Raw genomic sequence first — 14,395 nt, forward strand, 5'->3', positions numbered from 1 at the left:
TATACAGCTCTGTTAAGACTCTGTGGAAAATAATTATTTCTTTTTTCCTGATAAAAGTTGCTAGAACATATGCCATTATCATTTTAAAGGCTATGGCAAGACCACCAAGTCTTTCCACATTTCCTGAATATAAAGATATTCTTTATTGGTTAGAAATATCTCTTATTATGGATTTAATTTAATTTTGTGACTTGTTAAAGGAATATTTTATTTATTTGAATACACGTCCACTCCATTATTGTTCGTGTCTCTATCTGATTAAACATCAGACATTCCCAACAGACCCTGTTTTGCTCTGTAGGAATGAAATAAAGTTTAAAATAACATTTGCAGTTAAATTATTTTGACATTTTACCCTGAGCACAGAAAACATGGTGGTTCTGGAGGGTTGAGCTATAAACCTCTTAAGAAAGGGATTTGCTTTGTAACAGAAATATTGATATAATCAAAGCTATAGAACTAGAAAACAGCACCAGAAAAGAGCAACTGAAATAAAACAAATGTATATTACATAGTAAAGATGTATTTCAAATATCTGGAGCACAAAAGTACTTTATACAATGTAGTGTTGCTCATACTGTCTCAAAATTTCCAATCAAATCCAATCCTATAAGCATTTATTGTGTGTGCTAGGCACGGGGGGAAAAAGACCAAATGAAAAACAGCCCCTGTCCCAAGGAGCTCACCCTGTACTTAGATAATAGGAGCTATAAATAGATGAGTACATAAAAGATGATTTGATGATTTCAAGAGGAAAGGAGTTCTAACAAACAGAGGGATAGTGTATATTTAAAATAGTATATGGGCATACTGTCCTCTATCATGCAAATCACATCTTCATGCATTTATACAGTTGCATCTGATCCCATATCTTTAAAAATTATTATTTATATCTGAGTTTCTTAACCTAAGGCCTATAAACTTTTTAAAAAATTTTGATAACCATATTTCAATATAATTGGTTTCCCTTATAATCCTATGTATTTTATCTAAACATTTAAAACAATTAAAAATATTATTCTGAGAAAAGGTCTATAGGTTTCACTAGACTGCCAAGGTTTGACAACATAAAGAAAGTTAAGCACCTCTAATGAGACAATTATATACATATTTACATAAATACATGTATATACACATTTATTTATGTGTACATATATTTAGACATACATATATTCACGCATGCACACTTGTATGAATGTGTGTGCATGTATATAATACACATATGTATTCAGGCATGGATCAATACATGCATTGCACATGTGCATGCATGCACAGATAAATATTAATGCATACATGTGTGTATTGCACACATGTGTGCTATATATGCACATGCCTACGTGACTGTGTACACATTTTGTATGTGTGTGTGTGTTTTATACATATTTACATATCTAGGTATGGAATTCATAAATATAAGGAGCTCCTGTTGAGGAAATGTCTCTGCTAATCCTTAATTGTTCTGCAACTTCTAGTTTAAGTTGCTTGTTGCACTGAGAAATTAAGTGTCTCAACCAGGGTAGTACCACTGTCAGTATGTGTCAATGTAGGTCTTCCTGATTCTGAGGCCACTAGACCAGCTGCCCTGTCAAATCATCTACACCTAAGGGATGGGACTGGGCTTGTGATTTCAATGGCATAGAGAACTGCTCTTGAGGAATCTTCCTCTCATGGTACCCAGAAATTTCAGAGAAATTTCTGGTCATACAGCATGTCCTGAAGGACTGCATGTTTAAGTGATTTGCCCAGGATCACAGAGCCAGTATGTGTAAAAATGGGGAACTGGAACCCAGGCCTTCCTGATTCCAAGGCTGGTACTCTATCAACTACATTGTGTCATCTCAGTAACTCTAACTCTGTCTTCATCTCTAGCTTTATCTCTGTACAAATCAATAGTTACAGCTACAGAGACAGGCAAGGAAGGAAATAAATATTTATATAATACCTACTATATTCCAGACTGTATGCTAAGTGCTTTCCATACATTATCTTAACCCTCACAACAACCTTACGAGGTACGTGTTGTTACTCTCCCCAATATACAGTTGAGGCAACTTATAGTCCCCAGAGTCACTTAGCTAGTAAGTGCTGACAGCTGGATTTGAACCTGGGTCTTTCTGACTCCAGGCTCAGGGTGCAATTCATTGCTCTGCCTAGGTGCCTCATGCCTATGAGTACGTGTGTGTGTGTATGTATGTATGTATATATACATATACTCACATATATACATGCATACATAAAATTTGTGTATATACATATACACACATATATAAATGTGTGTATACACATACATATATACATATATACTTATATACACACATATGCATGTATACAGATATACATAATGTGTATATTCATGTATACATAGCATGCATATGTGTATATATACATATGTGTTATAGATTCATATATGCATATACATATATGTCCATGTTTCTATCTATAGCTAGTCCAAAATATAATTTTCAAAATTATGCGTGATTCTAGTTTCTTCACATTGCTTAGTTACATCTCTATGACTATTGGAATCCTATTCAAAGTGGTACAGCACCATGCAAAATGTGGCTTGGGTTAATTCCTTTTAAGCTGAGTAGTAACGTGGACTCCAAGTTTCCTTAAAGCTCCAAATTTATGATCATCACTATGATTCTACTGATAAGAAATGATTTGAAGATATTTTTCTTTTTCTTTTTTTCCCCCTTCTTTCTGGCCTTTTACTTTCATGGCCAACCAAGGAAGGAATTAAATCTGCCAGATTTCATTGGCTTACCACATCACTGGTGCCATCCTAAGCCTGCCATCGCTGACCAAGGAAAGATTTCATTACATTCAGTCCTCAGGATGCAAGCTGACACCACACAATGTGGTGTCAGCTCCTTTCTCCTCGGGTACTCTGGACGTGCTGCTGTGCACGATTCTTCCCTGTGCCATCCTTTAAATAGGCATAGCCTTCCAGAAGTTGATGATTTTGTGTAGTTCCTTAGACAAATTGTTGGTAAGTTCAAGCAATTTTAGTGACATCAAAGATGGCCTGCAACACAGTCTGCTGTAAATAATATCATTTTACCTATAAACAGATTTTGCATTGTCTCTTAATAGTTCCTCAGTAGCTGAAGCTGCAGAATTTTGAAATATCTATTTAATCCAAGACTATGCTTCCCTATCTGTGGTTTTAAAAAGAAGCACTTCTTGAAATCCTTTTTTTTCTTTTTTTAAATTTCTGAATGAGTTTTTTAAAGAAATTATTGCCTACATAGCCCAAAGAAAAGCAAATATTTATGAAGGGAAAATATTTAACAATAAGAGCTGATCAGTGGCAGAAAAAATAGCATCTTTTTTAACATTGACTATTAAAGGGCACTCAGTGACCACAAAAAAAGCTTTTTTAATCATATTTGACTTATAAAAGTAGTCAGCATCTGGAAAAGAAACTGCTTATAAAAAAATTTAATACATACAGCTGCCGAGTACTTCTTGGGAGTGTTATATTTAAAGCTGAAATGGGAACATCTGGGGGGAAAATCTTGTAAAATCATCATTAATGTTCTATTTCATACATTAAATACTAAGACTATATTGGTCTACATGTTCAAGAAAGCAATTAATAGTTATATTGAGGTAGCACTGGGGATCAGAAATTATTGAGTAATTTCATCAAAGGTCCATAACCCAACAGACAACATTTTGGAACAGAATAAGTCAGTATCCAAAGGTGTAGGTAGCAACACTCATACTCAAACCTGTTCATGTTTAAGCTAAAGTCAACCTCTTGAAATACTTTTCCACAAGTACTGTTTCTGACATTGCCAATTACTAACATTGTTGTGGAGAAGAGGTTGTTGTTTTAGTGATTACATTTAAATGGTTTGTCTACATGGCAGTTTTATTATTCTCCTCAATCTCTTTTTCAAGGACCCCATAGAACGGCAATTTTCTTAGCTTTTTGGTCTCATAATACCTTTACAATTTTAAAACTTATTGGGAACCCCATCCCAAAAGCTTTTGCTTGTATGGGTTATAGATATTGATAATCCATTGGGAACTTAAATATCTAAGTATTACTATAAAAATGATTTTGACCTTCCAGACCTCCTGAAAATGTCTTAGGGACTTCCAGAGGTCACCAGACAACAGTGTGAGAATAGTTGCCTTTGAATCTTTTACCAATATACTGCTAAATGCATGACCTCTTTGTTTTCTGTAGAGACTGTGTGGAATCGTTTCTGGATAAAGAGGCAAGAGACCTTGCTTGGAATCCTGCCCTAAACATTCATTAGCTGTGTCACCATTTGCAAGGCACTTAACCTCTATGTTGATTCATCTGCAAAACAGGACCCATAATACTCATGCTACCTACCTCACAGGATGGTTGTGAGGAAAGTGCTTTGAAAACTTTAAAGGTCTATCGATAACAGGAGTTATTATTCTGTTCAACATCAATGTGGCACCATGTGCCACAATGTGATAGGTAATGATCAGTATAGTGAAGAGAATAAAAGTGATGCTGAACAAGGACCCATTGGGGAGGTTATAGAAAGGAGATTCCACTTCAAAAATATGTGGGACTAGAATACTTCTTAGGGCTCTTCCAACTCATCTTGTTATTGTCCCATGGATATTAAACCATTCTATCTTGTGATAGAAATGATTTGGAAATAATATCATTAGTATTATTTCTGTAGTCAAAATGTAGTTAATGATATCAAAAGTACATGAAAGCTGGATTTAAATAATAAAAAAATACATTCCTCAGTTCACATTCTTGAGATGAACTATCAAATTAAGATTTCAATCTGACCTCCTGCCTCAAAGTCCAGTCCTCTTTCTATTCTAACAGCTCCCTGGGACGCAGGAGAACCCACTGGGCACTACTGATTATTTCCTTCATATATTTATTGCCACGAGATAGGATTTCTCAATCAAAAAATAAAACTCATAACTGCAAAATAGTTATTCTTCCTCCACACTGAGAAACATTTAAATAAGAAGTAGCTTCCTAACACTCAATTGCTGTGGCTAACCACTGCTGAGTGAGCTTGACTGAAAGATGGTCTACATTACTAGCTGTCAGACCAAATATAATTCAGAGCTAAAGGAAGATCCAGAGATTTTTATATATGTATATGCATATATATATATATATATATATACATATGTATATACACACATATAAACTCATTCATACGTGTGTATGCATATAGTGTGTGTACGTATATGTGTGTGTGTGTATATACAAAATTTCAGAGTGGAAATAATACTTTTTGTTACTACTAAGAAAAAGCACATATGCCACACACATTGGGAAGCTGGATGAAGACTTGATTAAAAAAAAAAAAGAAAAGAAAAGAAAGAAAGGATTTAAAAGTCCTACAGTACCATGAAGTTATGAGTTTCCTTTGCTACACATGTATCTTACACATTTTCCTCAATAGTACTATACATAATTTTGTACTCAAATTTAAGCCTACTCTGTCCTTTAATGTTATGTGTATTCGTGAGAAAATGTACTCCAAGTATGTAGGGGAAATGTATTTTAGCTACAGCTTTTAGTTTATAATCTCAGTAAATCTCTTTCTTCAGAACTAGTTAAGTCTACTGGCTGATTGTTGATATGAAGCCCATCAGTCAAGGTTTGCGAGGTATATTGTTTTAAAAATAACCACTTGTAAATCTACCACAAACCCTCCTCCCCAGACTCAAACTGATGTCCATGACAAAGGATTATCCAGCCCTTGACTGACAACCTCTAGTAGAGAGGAAATCCATTCCCTCCAAAGAGAATGCATTCCAATTTTAGTCATCTCTAACTGTTAGTTCTTCCTGACATTGAACCTAAATCTATTTATTTTCAATTTCTATATATTAGTTTGATTTCTCACCTCTGGAGCCAAATGGAGCAAATTTTATACTTCTTCCAAGTGATAGTAATTCAAATAATTTAAGATGCTGTCATGTGCTTTCTAAGCCTCAATTTTTATTTTTAAATTTAAAATACTTAATTGATGCTTTTTTGTTTGAAATAATATACTTTCCCCAAAATATCTGTAATGTGTCCTACTACAAAGTACATTCCCCCAAAACAATAAAGCAAAACCACCTAATAGTTTGATTATAGTACATGCATGTCACTCTATTTTTAATTTATTAAGTATTAATAGAAAGTAGGGGTATTGGTTTTAGTTTTGAGGTATGATGCCAATGTGATCTATTGTATTTGTCATTTTGTTGTCTCCCAATACTGACTTTGTTTACATTGCTATAGTCATTTGAACTGTTTCCTTCACTCTGTATCCTAAAGGTTTTTGCAAGTTTCCCTGAATTATTAATGTCTTCCATTTTATTTATCCCATCACATTCATACACAATAGCATCTTCAGCCATTCCCCAGTCATTGGGCATGTATTTGGTAGCAGGTCTTAACATCATAAATAATGGTACTCGCATATTTTTGTACAAAAATATGCAGGTCTTTTCTTATTGTCAATAGCCTACTTTGGATATTCCTTCCTCATCTCTGCCTCTTGGAAAAACTTGTTTACTTCAGGACTTATCTTAAACACTAATTTCTTTATGAATCCTTTTCTAATCTTCTGAGCTACAAATACCACCCCTTCCACGGCTGACATGGATTCATACATATGTGCATACATGTATATGAATATGCATATGCACATAGTAGATATGTGTATATACATATATATGTATACACACAAATATATGACATAATATAACATATAGTATTTTTGTAGATAATAATTATAAAACACTTAGCATAGGGCCTAGCATATATGAGATTTCATTTATAATATGTTACAATATTTCATTATGTAGACATTTAAATTTAAGTTGTTTATTATATATTAATTATTTTATTATACGTTTTGTTTAAATGGCAATAATTATAAAATTAATATATAATTATAAGCATATGATATATAATTCTTATGTTATGTTATCTACTGTGTGCTAATATAATTATAATTAGTTGATAATCAGAACATAATTATAATGCATGATTTTTCATAATTTATAATATAAATTATAATTATTGTATTATATATAATAATTATATTATATATAAAGCTTACTATATGGGAGGTGATTTACAAATATGATCTCATTTGATCTTTACAACATCCCTAGGAGGTAGGTGCTCAGGGAGATAGAAGTTAAATGACTTGCCCCAGGTCATGCAGATAGTGTTTAATGCCAGACTTGAACTCAGGTCTTCCTGACTCAAGACCCACCATTCTATACACTGTACTACCTAGCTACATATGTATGTATTGTATGTATGCATGCACACATACATTCATATACATGTATTTTATATCATGCTTATGTATGTATGTATGTATGTATGTATGTATGTATGTATGCAAAAAAAGTTGTTGCCTCTCCAAATGAAAGCTTCTAGATGGAAAAGACTATTTTTGTTTTATATTCTCAATGCTTAGTATAGTTCCTGGTATCTTTTGTTTTTTGTTGTTGTTCAGTCATTTCAGTCATGTCCAATTCTTTATGAGCCTTGTTTGTTTGTTTGTTTGTTTTTTGTTTTTTGTTTTTTTCTGGCAAAGATACTGGAATAGTTTGCCATTTCTTTCTCCAGTTCATTTTACAGATGAGGAAATGGAGGCAAATAATGTTAAGTGAGTTGCCCAAAATCACACAGTTTGTAAGTGTCTGCAACCAGATTTGAACTCAGGAAGTTAGGTCCTCCTGACTCCAGGCCTGGCACTCTTTCCACTGTGCCACCTAACTACCCTTCCTGGTATGTAGTATGTACTTAACAAATGCTTGTCTATTGATTGATTAATCAATTGATTCCGGTATAGACCCGGTAGTGAGATATTTGGATAAAAGAATATAAATTAGTTAGGATCATTTCTTTTTTGTATAATTCCAAGTTGATTTCTAGAAAGGCTGAGCTAATGCATAGCTGTACCAGCAGTGAAATCATGCACATTATCTGCCTTCCTTCAAATTTTTTCCCACCTTTGACTCTTTGTTGATTTGACTGGTGAGATCATACCGCAGAGTGGTTTGGATTTTTATGATAGTTCTTGGGAAGTATTTTTTCAAGTAGGTTTTTATCATTTGTATTTCTTCTTTTGGGAACTATTTCCTTATCTCTTTTGATATCATCCTCTCCCCCACCAAAGGCACTAGTATTCCATACAAAATATGCTAGTTTCTTCAAGATATCTTAAAATAGTATGGTTGATAAATTGATTGATGTCAATATATAAGGTGGTGTAAATGCCATGATCCACTTCTTTGTATTTAATCTTATCCTATGTATTATTTACTTTTTTATTAATAATGAAGTCATAAATGGGATTCTTATCAAATCTGTGAATTTCTCACAAGGAGGGCTAACATTATGATAGTCTAAAAAGAAAAACTCAGGTGTTATGAACTTAGACTCTCTATTGTCAAGTTGCCTGTTACTTTGAACCTACCTGCTACTAACACCCCATTTTTGCAATACTCCATAGCAGAAAACTTGCACGTCTCAAGTCTGTTGTAATTTGGACATTGCTGGCCTGTTTCCAACAATGGTAAGAATTGAGGTGGAAAGCCAACTGAGCAAGAAGACTCTGCCCTCTTCCTGAGGAATCCATGGCTGTTGTCTATCATTGATTTACTGTGGTATGGAGATAAGAATCAATCCATGAACTGAACCTATCAGCTGGAAGAAGTGATGAGTGCTTTGCATATTCTTGAGTATCCCATGTCTTAAAGTGGCATCTCCTAAGATAACAACAGCAACAGCAGTAAAGACAACAATATCAGCAGCTCATCTTTAAATACTGCTTCAAGACTTGCAAAGCACTTTACAAATTAATTAATATTAGTCTGATTTAATTTAACTAATTAATATTATTTTAATATTCATTTTATCCTCACAAAAACCCTGGGAAGCAGATGCTATTAGTATCCTCATTTTACAGATGATTAAACTGAAGCAAACAAAGTTAAGTGACTTGCTTAGGATAACACAGGTAGTAAATGTCTGAGGCCAAATTTGAGCTCAGTTCTTGCTGACTCCAGGCCCAGCACTGTAGCTTCTGAGTCCTCTAGCTGCTGGTAAAAGCAGTCAAATCAGGGTTAGTATCATTGAGAAGAAGGGAAGGAGTGCTGTATTTGGCATCAGAGGACTTTGGCTCAATTACAAAATCCTCTTCTTGCTGCCTGCATGACCACAGGTCAGTCACCTAACTTCACTGTGCCTCGGTTTCCCTACCTATAAAATGAAAGATTTAGACTACATGACTTCTGAGGTCCCTTAAAATTCTAAATCTCTGACCTTCTACTTCAAAGTCTGAAAGTACAGATCTGGTGTAGTTTCCAAGACATGAATAAGGTTTAGCAGTAATAAATATTTAGTTGGGTTTGTGACTCAGTCCTCCATTTCTTAAAAGGTAATCAATGAAAGCTAAAAATGTAATCATAAATACATATCAATAAAAATCTACACAGTAGTGTTTGCAGCAAATACTGGCTCCAGCTCACTGAATCGCTACTGTATTTATTGGCACTTTCATCAAAAAGTAATTTTCTAGCACTGGATAGAACCAAAATAGCTCACATTTATGTAGCACTTTAAGGTTTGCAAAGGGCTTAAAGCCCACCCTCTCATTTGATCCTCACAATTCTTTGAGGGCAATGCTATTATTGGTTCCATTTTACAGATGAGGAAAATAAAACTCAGAGGTTAAATGACTTTCTCAGGATCACACTCTCATTTATTGTCAGAAATAGATTCAAATAAAATCAAAATCAGTCTTGCTGAGAGTTCTGAATTGTGCCTCAGTCTATAGAATTTCTATTTGACCCTTAAAAATTGAAATGGCTCTACCCACTGCCATCCTTTCCCCTTTCTCATCATACAGATAAACTTGTACTTTTCTTCAAGTCTTCTAGACTAGATTCATCAAAGGTAGAACCCACCTGAGTGATGCCCTCCAAAAGATATTGAGGAGTTCTTCGAACCCTGAAATATAAAATGGGCTTAGCAGTTTCTGTAGCTTAAGAACCTGTGGCAGTGAGGAGGCAAGAGACCTTGAAAATATCACTGTTGTTGTGAGTCATTCAAACAGTGCAGTGCACGTGAAGTCTTCCATGTTATCGTGGGAATTCTTTTTAGGTAGGACATGGCTTGTAAGGCACCTGCCAACTATTAGTTCTGTGAATGTTTCCATGTCCACTATTAAGACATCTATGTTTTCAAGCAAAACAGAAACTTGATTTTCTCTTTCTGGTTCTTAATCCAACTCATTGGTTTGCTTAGCAATCTCAAAATCATTTGAATACTTTGTCCCTCTTTTCCTGCTCCAATGTGCCCTGGAACCATAAATACACACACACACACACACACACACACACACATTGAGTTCCCACCAGCAAATTAAAACAGAAAAGATAATGCATGTTTCCTTTTATTTGACTTTTGGGTCCTAATTACAACTAGTTTGAAATTAATTAGCCACCCCAAGTGTCTTCTTATAACCAATCAAGCAGCAGCTTTACTGTAACGTCCTTTATGAGCAAAGCAATGTATTCAGTAAGGATATTTGCTATTACTCATAAGTTCCTATTGAGAGGTTATCCCCACTTTCCAGTGGGGACTTATTTAAGTTAATCATTAAAATAAGCACTAATTTATACACTCAGGGTCTAAAGGGATTCAGGCCAGTAGACCTCAAGAAAAGATGCAAATGGACCTACATGAAATTTAAGATTTTAGACTCTTTGTGTGTCCTTGGGTAAATCCTCAGGCCTCGGTTTCTACATCCATCAAATGAGGGAGCTGGCTTCTGTTGTCTGTAATTCCATAATCTATAAATTTGCAGGATCATAAGGAAGCAAATCTATAATAATTGTAATCCATAAATGGTTATAGAACACACAGACTTTTTTGTAATTAAATAAAGGGGACTTCCATCTGGGACTTAAATGAAATTTCAGTAGAATTTGAACCCATTTGTGAAAAAATTTAAAAAGCTATGCCTTCCGATTAGCTTTCAGGATTGAGTGATTGACTTCAGGGAACACAGATCTTAAATAAAATTCAACAAAAACCTTTTAGGTTGAAAATTACACATTGTGATTGAATAAGCACAGCTTAATGATGAAAATCTTTCTCTTTGTCCCAAGTTTTAGTTATGTTTTAATCTTCTCAAATCATCTAAATCAAGAATAGAAATTAACTGAATCTAGAACCAGAAAGGAACTTGGATCTTTGAATAACTATATTGCAGAGTTTTAAACCAAGATTTTCAAAACTGTAGCAGAATATTACTCTCACTTAAAATACTATTAGTGATAATTTTTTTTTGAAAAAGGAATGGGTTTTTGTACTGTTAATAAATAAAATATTATTTTGATTTATCTTATCCTTTTAAATCTCTATTTTAATAACATGTAATTATTACTACAATAATAAAGATACATAATTTCTAGGTAAATATACATACAACTATAGGTGTGTGTTCAATTCTTCTTTTACTGATAGGAGCATGTGATCAAAATTTCAGATGCCAATTTCCTAAATCATGATGTAGTTGCAAGCAGGCTAACATTCAGTCAGCACTTCGGTTCAGTACCACATATACTAGGATATTTTGCATGTGTCAGTTGGGCCAAAAGGTAAACACTTGTGGTTAGAATCCAAGGTTGTCATGGAACCCACTAATACTGGCTCCTGATTGTTAAATTTTCAGTGTGAGCATTTACACCTTAGAAATCAAAGAAGACTACAAATTACCGTTTAACGTTATTTTGTTGATGGTCGACTTAATGAAATGGTGAGGGAAATGTTAATAATGCAGATTAAACTTAAAAGTGTGTCACTTGTGGTTCTGTAGTTTGGCCTTCATTCTCAAAGACGACCATGACATCAGGAAGACACATGTTTTTTGAAGGCAGCATATTCTTTACCAGCATATCCGACAAGATATTTCTGTGATGGTCTGGGAAGTAAGCCTCCTTCTATTGAAGCTCCATGAATCTGAATGTTTTATTTTCAAGGGCCAGTTATGTCTTTACCTTTATTTCTTAAGATAAAGTACTTCCAGACATAATAATATGTTCAAAGATAAACTAGAATTAACATTCGTTTCCAAAATACCATTTACAAAATACCAAGGAGATCTATCCATCCTGAATCAGATGCTACTCAAACCAGGAGTGGGGAACCCATGGGCTCGAGGCCCCATGTGGCCCTCTAGGCCCTCAAGTGCGGCCCTTTGATTGAATCCAAACTTCACAGAACAAATCCCCTTAATAAAAGGATTTGTTCTGTAAAACTTGGACTCAGTCAAAAGGCTGGACTCGGTCAAAAAGCTGGACCTAGAAGGCCACGTGTGGCCTTGAGGCCACAGGTTCCTTACCCTTGTAAGCTAGACCATCCCCATCATTCCTTTTATGCAAGTTTTCACTTGTTGGCTATCATAAAAACTTAATTGTTCTTTTTATTAGAAACACAGAATATATACCCAATAGATACATTGGGTATAAATTTTTCTGCTTAATTCAAGACAGTTGAAATGGCTCAAGTTACATTTTTACTTTGTTACAGTAGAGGTGTTAAAATTTAAACTGTTAGGCTAGATGGAAAATCCCAATATTCTTAAATATATTTTAATTGAATATACTATTCTAAATATTAATGTGAAATAATACACCGAGGATACTGTTCCTTATGAAGCAATGTCTAGAAATTTCTTCCTTATTCTTCTGACCTGAAAGCTGCTTTGGACTTTGCTAGAAACAGGAAACCTCAGAGCTTTAGCTGAGATCAGAGAAAACCACAAACAGCTTCCAAGAGGAAGTTGTATTGCAGAGATAGCAAATTTGGGGAGGTTAGGATTTTTTTTCTCTTTTTCTGCTCTTTTCCATGTGCCATTTTCCTATAAAAGAATTTTTAAACTGAATTCTGCTTTAAATAGTGATAAATGTCCTTTTGTGAAGATTGTTGTCAGTAGTAACACATTTATCCCAAAATTTTAGTCTGTCTGGCAATTTTCTTTGCAACAATTTCCTGCTGGTATAATATGTGATTTTCCTTGGAATCTCCTCTCCTCTTAAAAGATTTGCCCCCTTACTATCTTGCTAGTGTGTGAGTCATTGAATAATTTCTAACATTAAATCTTAAATAGTTTTAATTATTATTTTGCTGGGGGGAGGAAGGATTGCTACCATTTTTTTTTCTTTCTGTTTGGCAAATGCTTCTAGGAAAGTTGAAGGGGTCAACCATTAGATGTGGCATTTCTAGCCAGCAAAAACTAACAAATCCTGTGAAAATAAAAGATTATATTGATTTTGCCTTCTTATCAAAAGGCAATTTAGGGTATATAAAAGCCCACTCAGCTTATACCAAATGCATGTCAGACAACAGATTGGAAGGATTTACAGTCTCCAATTGCTGAAATCACATGATCATAGGTTTAGAGCTGGAAGGGACTTTAGGTACCATTTATTCGTAGGGTCATAGATTTAGAGCTTCATTTTCCATTAGCTCCTCTGCTTGGAATATTATGCTGTCTCCAGGGTAAATTATGAACCTGGAATCTTAGCAATATGGAGATTAAGCCAGCTTTGATACTCAAAACCTCAGCACCCTCAGTTGCCTCTCCTCTCTGACTGGAAGGGTGGTGGGTGGATTAAGAAGCACCTCCCAAAGCCTTCCTTTTAGAGAGAGCTCAGAACTTTTCAGTTAATTTCACTTTCTATCAGTGGCTTTTGTTGAACCAAGGTTCAACACCATGAACATCATGTATGCTCCTGCACCAGGCATCCTCTGTATCCTCACACTTTTCAGCTTCTTTTTTCGTGTGTGTTAGGTATTAGTTTACAAGCTCCCTGAGGGCAGGGACCATCTTTTTTTTTCTCACTTGTATCCTCAGTGCTTAGCACACTGCCTGGCACTGATAGTCACTTGATAAATGTTTATTGACTATTAGCCATTGACTGGAGCTGGAAAGGACCTCAAGGAGTATCACCCTCATTCTACAGAAGACTAATCTGAAGCACAAAAAGATTAAGTGATTTCTTAGGGTCACTTAACTAATAAAGATCTTAGGTGGGATTTGATCCATTTCCTCCTTTTTACAAATCCAAGGTCTAGTTCACAAGCACCAACCTTGCCACCTCTAATCCCACTCCTCATTTCGAGATGTAGTAAAGGAGATGGAAAGAGGTGATTTGCTCAGGATTATAGAAGTAGTAAGTAGAAGGAATAGCCTTTCAAATCAAATCATTTGCCTCTAAACCAAGCAAGTTGCATATTACCCAGCCTTCTTTTATCTATCATGGAGGAAAATGCCTCATTACTTCTTATGAGTGCAATGCTCTGCTCTTCCCTGCTTCAACAAAGCAGTTCTCATTTCTCATC

Source organism: Phascolarctos cinereus, unplaced genomic scaffold (genome assembly GCF_003287225.1).
Source record: "Phascolarctos cinereus isolate Bilbo 61053 unplaced genomic scaffold, phaCin_HiC Scaffold_1;HRSCAF=81, whole genome shotgun sequence".
Taxonomy (NCBI): Eukaryota; Metazoa; Chordata; class Mammalia; order Diprotodontia; family Phascolarctidae; genus Phascolarctos; species Phascolarctos cinereus.